The 18,909-nt window shown below is 46.7% G+C and overlaps 6 non-coding genes and 28 pseudogenes across 6 annotated transcripts; all 34 read left to right on the top strand.

The window, feature by feature from the left end:
• Nucleotides 1-178: 178 nt before the first annotated feature.
• On the top strand, nt 179-297 carry LOC148245910 (5S ribosomal RNA). Its single transcript, XR_015814556.1, has one exon. It is a non-coding gene; the product is annotated as a 5S ribosomal RNA (ribosomal RNA).
• Nucleotides 298-857: 560 nt separating this feature from the next.
• On the top strand, nt 858-976 carry LOC148245909 (5S ribosomal RNA; annotated as a pseudogene).
• Nucleotides 977-1,534: 558 nt separating this feature from the next.
• On the top strand, nt 1,535-1,653 carry LOC148245908 (5S ribosomal RNA; annotated as a pseudogene).
• A 204-nt stretch (nt 1,654-1,857) lies between these two features.
• On the top strand, nt 1,858-1,976 carry LOC148245907 (5S ribosomal RNA; annotated as a pseudogene).
• A 533-nt stretch (nt 1,977-2,509) lies between these two features.
• On the top strand, nt 2,510-2,628 carry LOC148245906 (5S ribosomal RNA; annotated as a pseudogene).
• A 239-nt stretch (nt 2,629-2,867) lies between these two features.
• Nucleotides 2,868-2,986, top strand: LOC148245905 (5S ribosomal RNA). The gene has a single exon (XR_015815164.1). It is a non-coding gene; the product is annotated as a 5S ribosomal RNA (ribosomal RNA).
• A 561-nt stretch (nt 2,987-3,547) lies between these two features.
• On the top strand, nt 3,548-3,666 carry LOC148245904 (5S ribosomal RNA; annotated as a pseudogene).
• Nucleotides 3,667-4,229: 563 nt separating this feature from the next.
• Nucleotides 4,230-4,348, top strand: LOC148245903 (5S ribosomal RNA; annotated as a pseudogene).
• Nucleotides 4,349-4,909: 561 nt separating this feature from the next.
• LOC148245902 (5S ribosomal RNA) lies at nt 4,910-5,028 on the top strand (annotated as a pseudogene).
• Nucleotides 5,029-5,237: 209 nt separating this feature from the next.
• LOC148245901 (5S ribosomal RNA) lies at nt 5,238-5,355 on the top strand (annotated as a pseudogene).
• Nucleotides 5,356-5,917: 562 nt separating this feature from the next.
• LOC148245900 (5S ribosomal RNA) lies at nt 5,918-6,036 on the top strand (annotated as a pseudogene).
• A 205-nt stretch (nt 6,037-6,241) lies between these two features.
• On the top strand, nt 6,242-6,360 carry LOC148245899 (5S ribosomal RNA). Its single transcript, XR_015815203.1, has one exon. It is a non-coding gene; the product is annotated as a 5S ribosomal RNA (ribosomal RNA).
• An 883-nt stretch (nt 6,361-7,243) lies between these two features.
• On the top strand, nt 7,244-7,362 carry LOC148245898 (5S ribosomal RNA; annotated as a pseudogene).
• A 209-nt stretch (nt 7,363-7,571) lies between these two features.
• LOC148245897 (5S ribosomal RNA) lies at nt 7,572-7,690 on the top strand (annotated as a pseudogene).
• A 562-nt stretch (nt 7,691-8,252) lies between these two features.
• LOC148245896 (5S ribosomal RNA) lies at nt 8,253-8,371 on the top strand (annotated as a pseudogene).
• Nucleotides 8,372-8,931: 560 nt separating this feature from the next.
• On the top strand, nt 8,932-9,050 carry LOC148245895 (5S ribosomal RNA; annotated as a pseudogene).
• Nucleotides 9,051-9,612: 562 nt separating this feature from the next.
• On the top strand, nt 9,613-9,731 carry LOC148245894 (5S ribosomal RNA). The gene has a single exon (XR_015815760.1). It is a non-coding gene; the product is annotated as a 5S ribosomal RNA (ribosomal RNA).
• Nucleotides 9,732-10,294: 563 nt separating this feature from the next.
• Nucleotides 10,295-10,412, top strand: LOC148245893 (5S ribosomal RNA; annotated as a pseudogene).
• Nucleotides 10,413-10,616: 204 nt separating this feature from the next.
• Nucleotides 10,617-10,735, top strand: LOC148245892 (5S ribosomal RNA; annotated as a pseudogene).
• Nucleotides 10,736-10,944: 209 nt separating this feature from the next.
• LOC148245891 (5S ribosomal RNA) lies at nt 10,945-11,063 on the top strand (annotated as a pseudogene).
• Nucleotides 11,064-11,626: 563 nt separating this feature from the next.
• LOC148245890 (5S ribosomal RNA) lies at nt 11,627-11,745 on the top strand (annotated as a pseudogene).
• A 205-nt stretch (nt 11,746-11,950) lies between these two features.
• Nucleotides 11,951-12,069, top strand: LOC148245889 (5S ribosomal RNA; annotated as a pseudogene).
• Nucleotides 12,070-12,951: 882 nt separating this feature from the next.
• Nucleotides 12,952-13,070, top strand: LOC148245888 (5S ribosomal RNA; annotated as a pseudogene).
• Nucleotides 13,071-13,279: 209 nt separating this feature from the next.
• LOC148245887 (5S ribosomal RNA) lies at nt 13,280-13,398 on the top strand. Its single transcript, XR_015815279.1, has one exon. It is a non-coding gene; the product is annotated as a 5S ribosomal RNA (ribosomal RNA).
• A 206-nt stretch (nt 13,399-13,604) lies between these two features.
• On the top strand, nt 13,605-13,723 carry LOC148245886 (5S ribosomal RNA; annotated as a pseudogene).
• Nucleotides 13,724-14,285: 562 nt separating this feature from the next.
• LOC148245885 (5S ribosomal RNA) lies at nt 14,286-14,404 on the top strand (annotated as a pseudogene).
• Nucleotides 14,405-14,609: 205 nt separating this feature from the next.
• LOC148245884 (5S ribosomal RNA) lies at nt 14,610-14,728 on the top strand (annotated as a pseudogene).
• Nucleotides 14,729-15,610: 882 nt separating this feature from the next.
• LOC148245883 (5S ribosomal RNA) lies at nt 15,611-15,729 on the top strand (annotated as a pseudogene).
• Nucleotides 15,730-15,936: 207 nt separating this feature from the next.
• Nucleotides 15,937-16,055, top strand: LOC148245882 (5S ribosomal RNA; annotated as a pseudogene).
• A 560-nt stretch (nt 16,056-16,615) lies between these two features.
• On the top strand, nt 16,616-16,734 carry LOC148245881 (5S ribosomal RNA). Its single transcript, XR_015815051.1, has one exon. It is a non-coding gene; the product is annotated as a 5S ribosomal RNA (ribosomal RNA).
• Nucleotides 16,735-16,937: 203 nt separating this feature from the next.
• LOC148245880 (5S ribosomal RNA) lies at nt 16,938-17,056 on the top strand (annotated as a pseudogene).
• A 209-nt stretch (nt 17,057-17,265) lies between these two features.
• LOC148245879 (5S ribosomal RNA) lies at nt 17,266-17,384 on the top strand (annotated as a pseudogene).
• Nucleotides 17,385-17,943: 559 nt separating this feature from the next.
• Nucleotides 17,944-18,062, top strand: LOC148245878 (5S ribosomal RNA; annotated as a pseudogene).
• Nucleotides 18,063-18,266: 204 nt separating this feature from the next.
• LOC148245877 (5S ribosomal RNA) lies at nt 18,267-18,385 on the top strand (annotated as a pseudogene).
• The last annotated feature ends 524 nt before the right edge of the window (nt 18,386-18,909 follow it).

Below are 18,909 nucleotides of genomic sequence, written 5' to 3'. Positions count from 1 at the left end.
TACGCGCGAGTTGAATTATGGTCCTTAGGTTTATTCGCAAATGTGAGTCACGACACCGTAGCATTTTACTTGATATTAGAACGAGCACGGGAGGTGCAGTGTGCACGCACAAGGAAACAAATGACGGGAGGGGGAAGAAAGGGGAAGGAGTTTATGTATTTGCGGCGCGAAATTAAACGGGTGCGATCATACCAGCACTAATGCACCGGATCCCATCAGAACTCCGCAGTTAAGTTTGCTTGGGCGAGAGTAGTACTCGGATGGGTGACCTCCTGGGAAGTCCTCGTGTCGCACCAATTTTTTTTCAGACGGGTCGTTCGACGTTACGCGCGACTGGAACTGGGGGCCCGCTGGTTTATACGCAAATGTGAGTCAAGAAGAAGAGGCATTTTAATCGATATTAGAACGAGAAGGAGAGGTGTAGTGTGAACGCACAAGGAAACAATTGATGGGAGGGGGAGGGAAGGAGAAGGAGTGTATGTATTTTCAGCACGAAATGAAACAAGTGCGATCATACCAGCACTAATGCAACGGATTCTATCAGAGCCCCGTAGGTAAGGGTGCTTGGGTGAAAGTAGTACTAGCAAGGGTTACCTCCTGCGAAGTCCTTATATTTCACCCATTTTCTTGTGAAGTCCTCGTATTGCACCCATTTTTTTGCAGATGATTCTTTCGAAGTTACGCGCGACTTGAATTATGGTCCTCAGGTTTATTCGCAAATTTGAGTCACGACACCGTAGTATTTTACTTGACATTAGAACGAGCACGGCAGGTGCAGTGCGCACGCACAAGGAAACAAATGACGGGAGGGAGAAGAAAGGAGAAGGAGTTTATGTATTTGCAGCGCGAAATTAAACGGGTGAATTCATACCAGCACTAATGCACCGGATCCCATCCGAACTCCGCAGTTAAGTGTGCTTGGGCGAGAGTAGTACTCGGATGGGTGACCTCCTGGGAAGTCCTTGTGTTGCACAAATTTTTTTTCAGACGGGTCGTTCGACGTTACGCGCGACTAGAACTATGGTCCGCTGGTTTATACGCAAATGTCAGTCAAGAATCAGGGTTATTTTAATCGATATTAGAACGAGAAGGAGAGGTGCAGTGTGAACGCACAAGGAAACAAATGATGGGAGGGGGGGAGGGAAGAAGGAGTGTATGTATTTTCAGCACGAAATGAAACAGGTGCGATTATACCAGCACTAATGCATCGGATTCTATCAGAACTCCATAGGTAAGGGTGCTTGGGCGAGAGTAGTACTAGCATGGGTTACCTCCTGCGAAGTCCTTATATTTCACCCATTTTCTTGTGAAGTCCTCGTGTTGCACCCATCTTTTTGTAGATGATTCTTTCGACGTTACACGCGACTTGATTTATGGTCTGCAGGTTTATTCGCAAATGTGAGTCACGGCGCCGTGGCATTTTACTTGATATTAGAACGACTACGGAAGGTGCAGTTCGCACGCACAAGGAAACAAATGACGGGATGGGGAAGAAAAGAGAAGGAGTTTATGTATTTGCAGCGTAAAATTAAACAGGTGTGATTATACCAGCACTAATGCACTGGATCCCATCAGAACTCTGCAGTTAAGCATGCTTGGGAGAAAATAGTTCTCGGATGGGTGACCTCTTGGGAAGTCCTCGTATCGCAACAATTTTTTTTTAGATGGGTCGTTCGACGTTACACGCGACTGGAACTATGGTCCGCTTGTTTATACGCAAATGTGAGTCATGAATCAGGGACTTTTTAATCGATATTAGAACGAGAAGGAGAGGTGCAGTGTGAACGCACAAGGAAACAAAAGATGGGAGGGGGGGAGGGAAGAAGGAGTGTTTGTATTTTCAGCACGAAATGAAACAGGTGCGGTCACACCAGCACAAATGCACCGGATCCCATCAGAACTCCACAGTTAAGTGTGCTTTGGCGAAAGTAGTACAATGATGGGTTACCTCCTCGGAAGTTCTGGTGTTGCACCCATTTTCTTTTTTTCAGATGTGCCGTTCGACGTTACGCGCGACTTTAATTATGGTTCGCAGATTTATTCGCAAATGTGAGTCATGGCGCCGTGGCATTTTACTTGATATTTGAACGAGAACGAGAGGTGCAGTGCGCACGCACAAGGAAACAAATGAAGGGAGTGGGAAGAAAGGAGAAGGAGTTTATGTATTTGCAGTGCGAAATTAAACATGTGCGATCATACCAGTACTAATGCACCGGATCCCATCAAAACTTCGCAGTTAAGTGTGCTTGGGAGAGAGCATTACTCGGATGGGTGACATCCTGAGAAGTCCTCGTGTCGCACTAATTTTTTTCTAGACGGGTCATTCGACGTTACGCGTGACTGGAACTAGGGTCCGCTGGTTTATACGCAAATGTGAGTCAAGAAGCAGGGGCATTTTAATCGATATTAAAACGAGAATGAGAGATGCAGAGTGCACGCACAAGGAAACAATTGATGGGAGGGGGAGGGAAGGAGAAGGAGTGCATGTATTTTCAGCACGAAATGAAACAGGTGCGATCATACCAGCACTAATGCAACGGATTCTATCAGAACTCCGTAGGTAAGGGTGCTTGGGCGAGAGTAGTACTAGCATGGGTTACCTCCTGGGAAGTCCTTATATTTCACCCATTTTCTTGTGAAGTCCTCGTGTTGCACCCATCTTCTTTTTTTCAGATGTGCCGTTCGACGTTACGCGCGACTTTAATTATGGTCCGCAGATTTATTCGCAAATGAGAGTCACGGCACCGTGGCATTTTACTTGATATTTGAACGAGAACGAGAGGTGCAGTGCGCACGCACAAGAAAACAAATGACGGGAGGGGGAAGAAAGGAGAAGGAGTTTATGTATTTGCAGCGTTGAATTAAACGGGTGCGATCATACCAGCACTAATGCACCGGATCCCATCAGAACTCCGCAGTTATGTGTGCTTGGGCGAGAGTAGTACTCGGATGGGTGACCTCCTGGGAAGTCCATGTGTCGCACCAATTTTTTTTCAGACGGGTCGTTCGACATTACGCACGACTGGAACTAGGGTCCGCTGGTTTATACGCAAATGTGAGTCAAGAAGCAGGGGCATTTTAATCAATATTAGAACGAGAAGGAGAGATGCAGAGTGCACGCACAAGGAAACAAATGACGGGAGGGGGGATGGAGGGAGAAAAAGTGTATGTATTTGCAGCGCATAATGAAACATGAGCAATCATACCAGCACCAATGCAACGGATTCTATCAGAACTCCGCAAGTTAAGGGTGCTTGGGCGAGAGTAGCACTAGGATGGGTGACCTCCTGCGTAGTTCTTATATTTCACCAATTTTCTTAGGAAGTCCTCGTGTTGCACCCATTTTTTTGCAGATGATTGTTTCGACGATACGCGCGACTTGAATTATAGTCCTCAGGATTATTCGCAAATGTGAGTCACGGCACCGTAGCATTTTACTTGATATTAGAACGAGCACGGAAAGTGCAGTGCGCACGCACAAGGAAACAAATGACGGGAGGGGGAAGAAAGGAGAATGAGTTTATGTATTTGCAGCTCGAAATTAAACGGGTGCGATCATACCAGCATTAATGCACCGGATCCCATCAGAACTTCGCAGTTAAGTGTGCTTGGGCGAGAGTAGTACTCTCATGGGTGACCTCTTGGGAAATCCTCGTGTCGCACCAATTTTTTTTAAGACGGGTCGTTCGACGTTACGCGCGACTGGAAATGGAGTCCGCTGGTTTATACGCAATTGTGAGTCAAGAAGCAGGGGCATTTTAATCGATATTAGAAGGAGATGGAGAGGTGCAGTGTGAACACACAAGGAAACAATTGATGGGAGGGGGAGGAAAGGAGAAGGAGTGTATGTATTTTCAGCACGAAATGAAACAGGTGCGATCATACCAGCACTAATGCAACGGATTCTATCAGAACTCCGTAGGTAAGGGTGCTTGGGCGAGAGTAGTACTAGCATGGGTTACCTCCTTCGAAGTCCTTATATTTCACCCATTTTCTTGTGAAGTCCTCGTGTTGCACCCATCTTCTCTTTTTCAGATGTGCCGTTCGACGTTACCCGCGACTTTAATTATGGTCCGCAGATTTATTCGCAAATGAGAGTCACGGCACCGTGGCATTTTACTTGATATTTGAACGAGAACGAGAGGTGCAGTGCGCACGCACAAGGAAACAAATGACGGGAGGGGGAAGAAAGGAGAAGGAGTTTATGTATTTGCAGCGTTGAATTAAACGGGTGCGATCATACCAGCACTAATGCACCGGATCCCATCAGAACTCCGCAGTTATGTGTGCTTGGGCGAAAGTAGTACTCGGATGGGTGACCTACTGGGAAGTCCTCGTGTCGCACCAATTTTTTTTCAGACGGGTCGTTCGATGTTACGCGCGACTGGAACTAGGGTCCGCTGGTTTATACGCAAATGTGAGTAAAGAAGCAGGGACATTTTAATCGATATTAGAATGAGAAGGGGAGAAGCAGAGTGGACGCACAAGGAAACAAATGACGGGAGGGGGGATGGAGGGAGAAAAAGTGTATGTATTTGCAGCGCATAATGAAACATGAGCAATCATACCAGCACCAACGCAACGGATTCTATCAGAACTCCGCAAGTTAAGGGTGCTTGGGCGAGAGTAGCACTAGGATGGGTGACCTCCTGCGAAGTCCTTATATTTCACCTATTTTCTTAGGAAGTCCTCGTGTTGCACCCATTTTTTTGCAGATGATTCTTTCGACGATACGCGCGACTTGAATTATGGTCCTCAGGTTTATTCGCAAATGTGAGTCACGGCACCGTAGCATTTTACTTGATATTAGAACGAGCACGAGAGGTGTAGTGCGCGCGCACAAGGAAACAAATGACGGGAGACGGAAGAAAGGAGAAGGAGTTTATGTATTTGCAGCGTGGAATTAAACGTGTGCGATCATACCAGCACAAATGCACCGGATCTCATCAGAACTCCGCAGTTAAGTGTGCTTTGGCGAAAGTAGTACAGTGATGGGTTACCTCCTGGGAAGTTCTCGTGTTACACCCATTTTCTTTTTTTCAGATGTGCCGTTCGACGTTACGCACGACTTTAATTATGGTCCGCAGATTTATTCGTAAATTTAAGTCACGGCGCCGTGGCATTTTACTTGATATTTAAACGAGATCGAGAGGTGCAGTGCGTACGCACAAGGAAACAAATGACGGGAGGGGGAAGATAGGAGAAGGAGTTTATGTATTTGCTGCGCAAAATTAAACAGGTGCGATCATACCAGCACAAATGCAGCGGATCCCATCAGAACTCCACAGTTAAGTGTGCTTGGGCGGGAGTAGTACTCGGATGGGTGACCTCTTGACAGGCCTCGTGTCGCACTAATTTTTTTTTCCGACGGGTCGTTCGACGTTACGCGCGACTGGAACTAGGGTCCACTAGTTTATACGCAAATGTGAGTCAAGAAGCAGGGGTATTTTAATCGATATTAGAACGAGAAGGAGAGAAGCAGTGTGCACGCACAAGGAAACAAATGACGGGAGGGGGGATGGAGGGAGAAAAAGTGTATGTATTTGCAGCGCAGAATGAAACATGAACAATCATACCAGCACCAATGCAACGGATTCTATCAGAACTCTGCAAGTTAAAGGTGCTTGGGCGAGTGTAGCACTAGGATGGGTGACCTCCTGCAAAGTCCTTATAATTCACCCATTTTCTTAGGAAGTTCTCGTGTTGCACCCATTTTTTTGCAGATGATTCTTTCGACGATACGCGCGACTTGAATTATGGTCATCAGGTTTATTCGCAAATGTGAGTCACGGCACCGTAGCATTTTACTTGATATTAGAACGAGCACGGGAGGTGCAGTGCGCACGCACAAGGAAATAAATGACGGGAGGGGGAAGAAAGGGAAAGGAGTTTATGTATTTGCAGCGCGGAATCAACCGGGTGCGATCATACCAACACTAATGCACCGGATCCAATCAGAACTCCGCAGTTAAGTGTGCTTGGGCGAGAGTAGTACTCGGATGGGTGACCTCCTGGGAAGTCCTCGTGTCGCAACAATTTTTTTTCAGACGGGTCGTTCGACGTTACGCGCGACTGGAACTAGGGTCCGCTGGTTTATACGCAAATGTGAGTCAAGAAGCAGTGGCATTTTAATCGATATTATAACGAGAATGAGAGGTAGTGTGTGAACGCACAAGGAAACAAATGACGGGAGGGGGAAGAAAGTAGAAGGAGTGTATGTATTTGCAGCGCGAAATTAAACAGGTGCGATCATACCAGCACTAAAGCTCCGGATCCCATCAGAACTCCGCAGTTAAGTGTGCTTGGGCGGGAGTAGTACTCGAAAGGGTGACCACTTGGGAAGCCCTCGTGTTGCACCAATTTTTTTTTCAGATGGGTTGTTCGACGTTACGCGCGAATGGAATTATAAACCGCTGGTTCATTTGCAAAGGTGAGTCATGGTGCCGGGGCATATTACTTGATATTAGATCGAGAAAGAAAGATGCAGAGTGCACGCACAAGGAAACAAATGATCGGAGGGGGGATGGGAGGAGAAAGAGTGTATGTATTTGCAGTGCAGAATGAAACATGAGGGATCATACCAGCACTAATGCAACGGATTCTATCAGAACTCCGCAGTTAAGGGTGCTTGGGCGAGAAAAGTACTCGGATGGGTGACCTCCTGCGAAGTCCTTATATTTCACCCATTTTCTTGGGAGGTCCTCGTGTTGCACCCATCTTTTTGCAGATGATTCTTTCGAAGTTACGCGCGACTTGATTTATGGTCCGCAGGTTTATTCGCAAATGTGAGTCACGGCGCCGTGGCATTTTACTTGATATTAGAACGAGTACGGGAGGTGCATTGCGCACGCACAAGGAAACAAATGACGGGATGAGGAAGAAAAGAGAATGAGTGTATGTATTTGAAGCGCAAAGTTAAACAAGTGGCATCATAACAGCACTACTGCACTGGATCCCATCAAAACTCTGCAGTTAAGTGTGCTTGGGCGAGAGTAGCACTCGGATGGGTGACCTCTTGGGAAGTCCTCGTATCGCAACAAGTTTTTTTCAGATGGGTCGTTCGACGTTACGCGCGACTGGAACTATGGTCCGCTGGTTTATACGCAAATGTGAGTCAAGAATCAGGGGCATTTTCATCGATATTAGAACGAGAAGGAGAGGTGCAGTGTGAATGCACAAGGAAACAAATGATGGGAGGGGGGAGGGAAGAAGGAGTGTATGTATTTTTCGCACGAAATTAAATAGGTGCGGTCACACCAGCACAAATGCACCGGATCCCATCAGAACTCCGCAGTTAAGTGTGCTTTGGCGAAAATAGTACAATGATGGGTCACCTCCAGGGAAGTTCTCGTGTTGCACCCATTTTTTTTTTTTCAGATGTGCCGTTCGACGTTACGCGCGATTTTAATTATGGTCCGCAGATTTATTCGCAAATGTTAGTCACGGCGCCGTGGCATTTTACTTGATATTTGAACGAGAACGAGAGGTGCAGTGCGCATGCACAAGGAAACAAATGACGGGAGGGGGAAGAAAGGAGAAGGAGTTTATGTATTTGCAGCGCGAAATTAAACTGGTGCGATCATACCAGCACTAATGCACCGAATCCCATCATAACTCTGCAATTAAGTGTGCTTGGGCGAGAGTAGTACTCGGATGGTTGACCTCCTGGGAAGTCCTCGTGTCGCACTAATTTTTTTTTTCAGACGGGTCGTTCGACGTTACGCGCGACTGGAACTAGGGTCCACTGGTTTATACGCAAATGTGAGTCAAGAAGCAGGGGCATTTTAATCGATATTAGAAAGAGAAGGAGAGATGCAGAGTGCACGCACAAGGCAACAAATGACGGGAGGGGGGATGGAGGGGGAAAAAGTGTATGTATTTGCAGCGCAGAATGAAACATGAGCAATCATACCAGCACCAATGCAATGGATTCTATCAGAACTCCGCCAGTTAAGGGTGCTTGGGCGAAAGTAGCACTAGGATGGGTGACCTCCTGCGAAGTCCTTATATTTCACCCATTTTCTTAGGAAGTCCTCGTGTTGCACCCATTTTTTTGCAGATGATTCTTTCGACGATACGCGCGACTTGAATTATGGTCCTCAGGTTTATTTGCAAATATGAGTCACGGCGCCGTGGCATTTTACTTGATATTAGAACAAGTACGGGAGGTGCAGTGCGCACGCACAAGGAAACAAATGACGGATGAGGAAGAAAAGAGAATGAGTGTATGTATTTGAAGCGCAAAATTAAACAAGTGGCATCATACCAGCACTAATGCACTGGATCCCATCATAACTCCGCAGTTAAGTGTGTTTGGGCGAGAGTAGTACTCGGATGGGTGACCTCCTGAGAAGTCCTTGTGTCGCACTAATTTTTTTTCAGACGGGTCGTTCGATGTTACGCGCGACTGGAACTAGGGTCCCCTGGTTCATACGCAAATTTGAGTCAAGAAGCAGAGGCATTTTAATCGATATTAGAACGAGAATGAGAGATGCAGAGTGCACGCACAAGGAAACAAATGACGGGAGGGGGGATGGAGGGAGAAAAAGTGTATGTATTTGCAGCGCAGAATGAAACATGAGCAATCATACCAGCACCAATGCAACGGATTCTATCAGAACTCCACAAGTTAAGGGTGCTTGGGCGAGAGTAGCACTAGGATGGGTGACCTCATGCGAAGTCCTTATATTTCACCCATTTTCTCAGGAAGTCCTCGTGTTGCACCCATTTTTTTGCAGATGATTCTTTTGACGATACGTGCGACTTGAATTATTGTCCTCAGGTTTATTCGCAAATGTGAGTCACGACACCATAGCATTTTACTTGACATTAGAACGAGCACGGGAGGTGCAGTGCGCACGCACAAGGAAACAAATGACGGGAGGGGGAAGAAAGGGGAAGGAATTTATGTATTTGCAGCGCATATTAATCAGGTGCGATCATACCAGCACTAATGCACCGGATCCCATCAGAACTCCGCAGTTAAGTGTGCTTGGGCGAGAGTAGTACTCGGATGGGTGAGCTCTTGGGAAGTCCTCGTGTCGCACTAATTTTTTTTTTAGACGGGTCGTTCGACGTTACACGCGACTGGAACTAGGGTCCACTGGTTTATACGCAAATGTGAGTCAAGAAGCAGGGGCATTTTAATCGATATTAGAATGAGAAAGAGAGATGCAGAGTGCACGCACAAGGAAACAAATGACGAGAGGGGGGGTGGAGGGAGAAAAAGTGTATGTATTTGCAGCGCAGAATGAAACATGAGGAATCATACCAGTTCCAATGCAACGGATTCTATCAGAACTTCGCAAGTTAAGGGTGCTTGGGCGAGAGTAGCACTAGGATGGGTGACCTCCTGCGAAGTCCTTATATTACACCCATTTTCTTAGGAAGTCCTCGTGTTGCACCAATTTTTTTGCAGATGATTCTTTCGACGATACGCGCGACTTGAATTATGGTCCTCAGGTTTATTCGCAAATGTGAGTTACGGCACCGTAGCATTTTTCTTGATAATAGAACGAGCACGGGAGGTGCAGTGCGCACGCACAAAGAAACAAATGACGGGAGGGGAAAGAAAGGAGAAGGAGTTTATGTATTTGCAGCGCGAAATTAAACTGGTGCGATCATACCAGCACTAATGCACCGGATCCCATCAGAACTCCGCAGATAAGTGTGCTTGGGCGAGAGTAGTACTCGGATGGGTGACCTCCTGGGAAGTCCTCGTGTTGCACTAATTTTTTTTTTCAGACGGGTCGTTTTACGTTACGCGCGACTGGAACTAGGGTCCACTGGTTTATACGCAAATGTGAGTCAAGAAGCAGGGACATTTTAATCAATATTAGAATGAGAAGGAGAGATGCAGAGTGCACGCACAAGGAAACAAATGACGGGAGGGGGGATGGAAGGAGAAAGAGTGTATGTATTTGCAGTGCAGAATGAAACATGAGGGATCATACCAGCACTAATGCAACGGATTCTATCAGAACTCCGCAGTTAAGGGTGCTTGGGCGAGAAAAGTACTCGGATGGGTGACCTCCAGTGAAGTCCTTATATTTCACCCATTTTCTTGGAAGGTCCTCGTGTTGCACCCATCTTTTTGCAGATGATTCTTTCGACGTTACGCGCGACTTGATTTATGGTCCGCAGGTTTATTCGCAAATTTGAGTCACGGCGCCGTGGCATTTTACTTGATATTAGAACGAGTACGGGAGGTGCAGTGCGCACGCACAAGGAAACAAATGACGGGAGGAGGAAGAAAAGAGAAGGAGTGTATGTATTTGAAGCGCAAAATTAAACAAGTGGCATCATACCAGCACTAATGCACTGGATCCCATCAGAACTCTGCAGTTAATTGTGCTTGGGCGAGAGTAGTACTCGGATGGGTGACCTCTTGGGAAGTCCTCGTATCGCAACAATTTTTTTTCAGATGGGTCGTTCGACGTTACGCGCGATTGGAACTATGGTCCGCTGGTTTATACGCAAATGTGAGTCAAAAATAAGGGGCATTTTTATCGATATTACAACGAGAAGGATATGTGCAGTGTGAACGCACAAGGAAACAAATGATGGGAGGGGGGGAGGGAAGAAGGAGTGTATGTATTCTCAGCACGAAATTAAACAGGTGCGGTCACACCAGCACAAATGCACCGGATCCCATCAGAACTCCGAAGTTAAATGTGCTTTGGCGAAAGTAGTACAATGATGGGTTCCCTCCTAGGAAGTTCTCGTATTGCACCCATTTTCTTTTTTTTAGATGTGCCGTTCGACGTTACGCGCGACTTTAATTATGGTCCGCAGATTTATTCGCAAATGTGGGTCACGGTGCCATGGCATTTTACTTGATATTTGAACGAGAACGAGAGGTGCAGTGCGCACGCACAAGGAAACAAATGACGGGAGGGGGAAGAAAGGAGAAGGAGTTTATGTATTTGCAGTGCGAAATTAAACTGGTGAGATCATACCAGCACTAATGCACCAGATCCCATCAGAACTCCGCAGATAAGTGTGCTTGGGCGAGAGTAGTACTCGGATGGGTGACCTCCTGGGAAGTCCTCATGTCGCACTAATTTTTTTTTCCAGACGAGTCGTTCGACGTTATGCGCGACTGGAACTAGGGTCCACTGGTTTATACGCAAATGTGAGTCAAGAAGCAGGGGCATTTTAATCGATATTAGAACGAGAATGAGAGATGCAGAGTGCACGCACAAGGAGACAAATGACGGGAGGAGGGATGGAGGGAGAAAAAGTGTATGTATTTACAGCGCAGAATGAAACATGAGCAATCATACCAGCACCAATGCAACGGATTCTATCAGAACTCCGCAAGTTAGGGGTGCTTGGGCGAGAGTAGCACTAGGATGGGTGACCTCCTGCGAAGTCCTTATATTTCACCCATTTTCTTAGGCAGTCTGCGTGTTGCACCCATTTTTTTGCAGATGATTCTTTCGACGATACGCGTGACTTGAATTATGGTCCTCAGGTTTATTCGCAAATGTGAGTCACGGCACCGTAGCATTTTACTTGATATTAGAACGAGCACGGGATGTGCAGTGCGCACGCACAAGGAAACAAATGGTGGGAGGGGGAAGAAAGGAGAATGAGTTTATGTATTTGCAGCGCGAAATTAAACAGGTGCGATCATAACAACACTAATGCACCGGATCCCATCAGAACTCCGCAGTTAAGTGTGCTTGGGCGAGATTAGTACTCAAATGGGTGACCTCCTGGGAAGTCCTCGTGTCACACCAATTTTTTTTCAGACGGGTCGTTCGACGTTACGCGCGTCTGGAACTAGGGTCCGCTGGTTTAAACGTAAATGTGTGTCTAGAAGCAGGGGTATTTTAATCGATATTAGAACGAGAATGAGAGGTGAAGTGTGAACGCACAAGGAAACAAATGACGGGAGGGGGAAGAAAGGAGATGGAGTGTATGTATTTGCAGCGCAAAACTAAACAGGTGCGATCATACTAGCACTAAAGCTCTGGATCCCATCAGAACTCCGCAGTTAAGTGTGCTTGGGTGAGGGTATTACTCGGATGGGTGACCACTTGGGAAGCCCTCGTGTTGCTCCTATTTTTTTTCGAATGGGTTGTTGGACGTTACGCGCGAATGGAATTATAATCCGCTGGTTCATTTGCAAAGGTGAGTCACGGTGCCGGGGCATATTACTTGACATTAGAACGAGAAAGAGAGATGCAGAGTGCACGCACAAGGAAACAAATGACGGGAGGGGGATGGAAGGAGAAAGAGTGTATGTATTTACAGTGCAGAATGAAATATGAGGGATAATACCAGGACTAATGCAACGGATTCTATCAGAACTCCGCAGTTAAGGGTGCTTGGGCGAGAAAAGTACTCGGATGGGTGACCTCCTGCGAAGTCCTTATATTTCACCCATTTTCTTGGGAGGTCCTCGTGTTGCACCCATCTTTTTGCAGATGATTCTTTCGACGTTACGCGCGACTTGATTTATGGTCCGCACGTTTATTCGCAAATTTGAGTCACGGCGCCGTGGCATTTTACTTGATATTAGAACGAGTACGGGAGGTGCAGTGCGCACGCACAAGGAAACAAATGACGGGAGGAGGAAGAAAAGAGAAGGAGTGTATGTATCTGAAGCGCAAAATTAAACAAGTGGCATCATAGCAGCACTAATGCACTGGATCCCATCAGAACTCTGCAGTTAAGTGTGCTTGGGCGAGAGTAGTACTCGGATGGGTGGCCTCTTGGGAAGTCTTCATATCGCAACAATTTTTTTTCAGATGGGTCGTTTGACGTTACGCGCGACTGGAACAATGGTCCGCTGGTTTATACGCAAATGTGAGTCAAAAATCAAGGGCATTTTTATCGATATTAGAACGAGAACGAGAGGTGCAGTGTGAACGCACAAGGAAACAAATGATGGGAGGGGGGGAGGGAAGAAGGAGTGTATGTATTTTCAGCACCAAATTAAACAGGTGCAGTCACACCAGCACAAATGCACCGGATCCCATCAGAACTCCAAAGTTAAGTGTGCTTTGGCGAAAGTATTACAACGATGGGTTACCTCCTGGGAAGTTCTCGTGTTGCACCCATTTTCTTTTTTTTAGATGTGCCGTTCGACGTTATGCGCGACTTTAATTATGGTCCGCAGATTTATTCGCAAATGTGAGTCACGGCGCCGTGGCATTTTACTTGATATTTGAACGAGAACGAGAGGTGCAGTGCGCACGCACATGGAAACAAATGACGGGAGGGGGAAGAAAGGAGAAGGAGTTTATGTATTTGCAGCGCGAAATTAAACTGGTGCAATCATACCAGCACTAATGCACCGGATCCCATCAGAACTCCGCAGATAAGTGTGCTTGGGCGAGAGTAGTACTCGGATGGGTGACCACCTGGGAAGCCCTCGTGTTGCTCCTATTTTTTTTCGGATGGGTTGTTCGACGTTACGCGCGAATGGAATTATAAACCGCTGGTTCATTTGCAAAGGTGAGTCACGGTGCCGGGGCATATTACTTGATATTAGAACGAGAAAGAGAGATGCAGAGTGCATGCACAAGGAAACAAATGACGGGAGGGGGGATGGAAGGAGAAAGAGTTTCTGTATTTGCAGCGCAAAATTAAACGGGTGCGATCATACCAGCACTAATGCACCGGATCCCATCAGAACTCCGCAGTTACGTGTGCTTGGGCGAGAGTAGTACTCAGATGGGTGACCTCTTGGGAAGTCCTCGTGCAGCACTAATATTTTTTTCAGACGGGTCGTTCGACGTTACGCGCGACTGGAACTAGGGTCCACTGGTTTATACGCAAATGTGAGTCAAGAAGCAGGGGCATTTTAATTGATATTAGAACGAGAAAGAGAGATGCAGAGTGCACGCACAAGGAAACAAATGACGGGAGGGGGGATGGAGGGAGAAAAAGTGTATGTATTTGCAGCACAGAATGAAACATGAGCAATCATACCAGCACCAATGCAACGGATTCTATCAGAACTCCGCAAGTTAGGGGTGCTTGGGCGAGAGTAGCACTAGGATGGGTGACCTCCTGCGAAGTCCTTATATTTCACCCATTTTCTTAGGCAGTCCGCGTGTTGCACCCATTTTTTTGCAGATGATTCTTTCGACGATACGCGCGACTTGAATTATGGTCCTCAGGTTTATTCGCAAATGTGAGTCACAGCACCGTAGCATTTTACTTGATATTAGAACGAGCACGGGAGGTGCAGTGCGCACGCACAAGGAAACAAATGGCGGGAGGGGGAAGAAAGGAGAATGAGTTTATGTATTTGCAGCGCGAAATTAAACAGGTGCGATCATAACAGCACTAATGCACCGGATCCCATAAGAACTCCGCAGTTAAGTGTGCTTGGGCGAGATTAGTACTCAAATGGGTGACCTCCTCGGAAGTCCTCGTGTCGCACCAATTTTTTTTCAGACGGGTCGTTCGACGTTACGCGCGTCTGGAACTAGGGTCCGCTGGTTTAAACGCAAATGTGTGTCAAGAAGGAGGGGCATTTTAATCGATATTAGAACGAGAATGAGAGGTGAAGTGTGAACGCATAAGGAAACAAATGACGGGAGGGGGAAGAAAGGAGATGGAGTGTATGTATTTGCAGCGCGAAACTAAACAGGTGCGATCATACTAGCACTAAAGCTCCGGATCCCATCAGAACTCCGCAGTTAAGTGTGCTTGGGCGAGGGTATTACTCGGATGGGTGACCACTTGGGAAGCCCTCGTGTTGCTCCTATTTTTTTTCGGATGGGTTGTTGGACGTTACGCGCGAATGGAATTATAATCCACTGGTTCATTTGCAAAGGTGAGTCACGGTGCCAGGGCATATTACTTGATATTAGAACGAGAAAGAGAGATGCAGAGTGCACGCACAAGGAAACAAATGACGGGAGGGGGGATGGAAGGAGAAAGAGTGTATGTATTTACAGTGCAGAATGAAACATGAGGGATAATACCAGGACTAATGCAACGGATTCTATCAGAACTCCGCAGTTAAGGGTGCTTGGGCGAGAAAAGTACTCGGATGGGTGACCTCCTGCGAAGTCCTTATATTTCACCCATTTTCTTGGGAGGTCCTCGTGTTGCAACCATCTTTTTGCAGATGATTCTTTCGACGTTATGCGCGACTTGATTTATGGTCCGCAGGTTTATTCGCAAATTTGAGTCACGGCGCCGTGGCATTTTACTTGATATTAGAACGAGTACGGGAGGTGCAGTGCGGCGTACAAGGAAACAAATGACGGGAGGAGGAAGAAAAGAGAAGGAGTGTATGTATCTGAAGCGCAAAATTAAACAAGTGGCATCATAGCAGCACTAATGCACTGGATCCCATCAGAACTTCTCAGTTAAGTGTGCTTGGGCGAGAGTAGTACTCGGATGGGTGGCCTCTTGGGAAGTCCTCATATCGCAACAATTTTTTTTCAGATGGGTCGTTCGACGTTACGCGCGACTGGAACAATGGTCCGCTGGTTTATACGCAAATGTGAGTAAAAAATCAGGGGCATTTTTATCGATATTAGAACGAGAACGAGAGGTGCAGTGTGAACGCACAAGGAAACAAATGATGGGAGGGGGGGAGGGAAGAAGGAGTGAATGTATTTTCAGCACCAAATTAAACAGGTGCGGTCACACCAGCACAAATGCACCGGATCCCATCAGAACTCCGAAGTTAAGTGTGCTTTGGCGAAAGTAGTACACTGATGGGTTACCTCCTGGGAAGTTCTCGTGTTGCACTCATTTTCTTTTTTTCAGATGTGCCGTTCGACGTTATGTGCAACTTTAATTATGGTTCGCAGATTTATTCGCAAATGTGAGTCACGGCGCTGTGGCATTTTACTTGATATTTGAACGAGAACGAGAGGTGCAGTGCGCACACACAAGGAAACAAATGACGGGAGGGGGAAGAAAGGAGAAGGAGTTTATGTTTGCAGCGCGAAATTAAACTGGTGCGATCATACCAGCACTAATTCACCGGATCCCATCAGAACTCCGCAGTTAAGTGTGCTTGGGAGAGAGTAGTACTCGGATGGGTGAACTCTTGGGAAGTCCTCGTGTTGCACATATTTTTTTTCAGACGGGTCGTTCGACGTTATTCGCGATTGGAACTAAGGTCCGGTGGTTTATACGCAAATGTGAGTCAAGAAGCAGGGTTATTTTAATCGATATTAGAACGAGAAGCAGAGATGCAGAGTGCACGCACAAGGAAACAAATGACGGGAGGGGGGATGGAGGGAGAAAAAGTGTATGTATTTGCAGCGCAGAATGAAACATGAGCAATCATACCAGCACCAATGCACGGGATTCTATTAGAACTCCGCAGTTAAGGGTGCTTGGGCGAGAAAAGTACTCGGAAGGGTGACCTCCTGCGAAGTTCTTATATTTCACCCATTTTCTTAGGAAGTACTCGTGTTGCACCCATTTTTTTGCAGATGATTCTTTCGACGATACGCGCAACTTGAATTATGGTCCTCAGGTTTATTCGCAAATGTGATTCATGGCACCGTAGTATTTTACTTGATATTAGAACGAGCACGGGAGGTGCAGTGCGCACGCACAAGGAAACAAATGACGGGAGGGGAAAGAAAGGAGAAGGAGTTTATGTATTTGCAGCGCGAAATTAAACGGGTGCGATCATACCAGCACTAATGCACTGGATCCCATCAGAACTCTGCAGTTAAGTGTGCTTGGGCGAGAGTAGTACTCGGATGGGTGACCTCATGGGAAGTCCTCGTGTCGCACCAATTTTTTTTCAGACGGGTCATTCGACGTTATGCGCGACTGGAACTATGGTCCGCTGGTTTATACGCAAATGTGAGTCAAGAATTAGGGGCATTTTAATCGATATTAGAACGAGAAGGAGAGGTGCAGTGTGAACGCACAAGGAAACAAATGATGGGAGGGGGGAGGGAAGAAGGAGTGTATGTATTTTCAGCACGAAAATAAACAGGTGCGGTCACACCAGCACAAATGCACCAGATCCCATCAGAACTACGTAGTTAAGTGTGCTTTGGCGTAGGTAGTACAATGATGGGTTACCTCTTGGGAAGTTCTCGTGTTGCACCCATTTCCTTTTTTTCAGATGTGCCGTTCGACGTTACGCGCGACTTTAATTATGGTCCGCAGATTTATTCGCTAATGTGAGTCACGGTGCCGTGGCATTTTACTTGATATTTGAACGAGAACGAGAGGTGCAGTGCGTACGCACAAGGAAACAAATGACGGGAGGGGGAAGAAAGGAGAAGGAGTTTATCCATTTGCAGCGCGAAATTAATCAAGTGCGATCATACCAGCACTAATGCACCGGATACCATCAGAACTCCGCTGTTAAGTGTGCTTGGGCGAGAGTAGTACTTGGATGGGTGACCTCCTGGGAAGTCCTCGTGTCGCACTAATTTTTTTTTCAGACGGGTCGTATGACGTTGCGGGCGACTGGAACTAGGGTCCACTGGTTTATACGCAAATGTGAGTCAAGAAGCAGGGACATTTTAGTCGATATTAGAACGAGAAGGAGAAGTGCAGTGTGAATGCACAAGGAAACAATTGATGGGATGGGGAGGGAAGGAGAATGAGTGTATGTATTTTCAGCGCGAAATGAAACAGGTGCGATCATACCACACTAATGCAATGGATTCTATCAGAACTCCGTAGGTAAAGGTGCTTGGGCGAGAGTAGTACTAGCATGGGTTACCTCCTTCTAAGTCCTTATATTTCACCCATTTTCTTGTGAAGTCCTCGTGTTACACCCATTTTTTTGCAGATGATTCTTTCGACGTTACGCGCGACTTGAATTATGGTCCTCAGGTTTATTCGCAAATGTGAGTCACGGCGCTGTAGCATTTTACTTGATTTTAGAACGAGAACGGGAGGTGCAGTGCGCACGCACAAAGAAACAAATGACGGGAGGGGGAAGAAAGGGGAATGAGTTTATGTATTTACAGCGCGAAATTAAATAAGTGCTATCATACCAGCACTAATGCACCGGATCCCATCAAAACTCCGCAGTTAAGTGTGCATGGGTGAGATTAGTACTCGGATGGGTGACCTCCTGGGAAGTCCTCATGTCGCTCCAATTTTTTTTCAGACGGGTCATTCGACGTTACGCGCGTCTGGAACTAGGGTCCGCTGGTTTATACGCAAATGTGAGTCAAGAAGCAGGGGCATTTTAATCGATATTAGAACGAGAAGGAGACATGAAGTGTGAACGCACAAGGAAACAAATGACGGAGGGGGAAGAAAAGAGAATGAGTGTTTGTATTTGCAGTGCGGAATTAAACAGGTGCGATCATACATGCATTAAAGCCCCGGATCCCATAAGAACTCCGCAGTTAGGTGTGCTTGGGCGAGAGTAGTACTCGGATGGGTGACCACTTGGGAAGCCCTCGTGTTACACCTTTTTTTTCTCGGATGGGTTGTTCGACGTTATGCGCGAATGGAATTATAAACTTCTAGTTCATTTACAAAGGTGAGTCACGGTACCGGGGCATATTACTTGATATTAGAACGAGAAAAAGAGATGCAGAGTGCACGCACAAGGAAACAAATGACGGGAGGGGGGATGGGAGGAGAAATAGTGTATGTATTTGCAATGCAGAATGAAACATGAGGGATCATACCAGCACTAATGCAACGGATTCTATCAGACCTCCGCAGTTAAGGGTGCTTGGGCGAGAAAAGTACTCGGATGGGTGACCTTCTGCGAAGTCCTTATATGTCACCAATTTTCTTGGGAGGTCTTCGTGTTGAACCCATCTTTTTGCAGATGATTCTTTCGATGTTACACGCGACTTGATTTATGGTCCGCAGGTTTATTCGCAAATGTGAGTCACGGCGCCGTGGCATTTTACTTGATATTAGAACGAGTACGGGAGGTGCAGTGCGCACGCACAAGGAAACAAATGACGGGAGGAGGAAGAAAAG

Source organism: Carica papaya, chromosome 8, assembly GCF_054855325.1.
Source record: "Carica papaya isolate Zhongbai chromosome 8, ASM5485532v1, whole genome shotgun sequence".
NCBI lineage: Eukaryota > Viridiplantae > Streptophyta > Magnoliopsida > Brassicales > Caricaceae > Carica > Carica papaya.
This window is presented reverse-complemented; position numbering and strand designations above follow the sequence as displayed.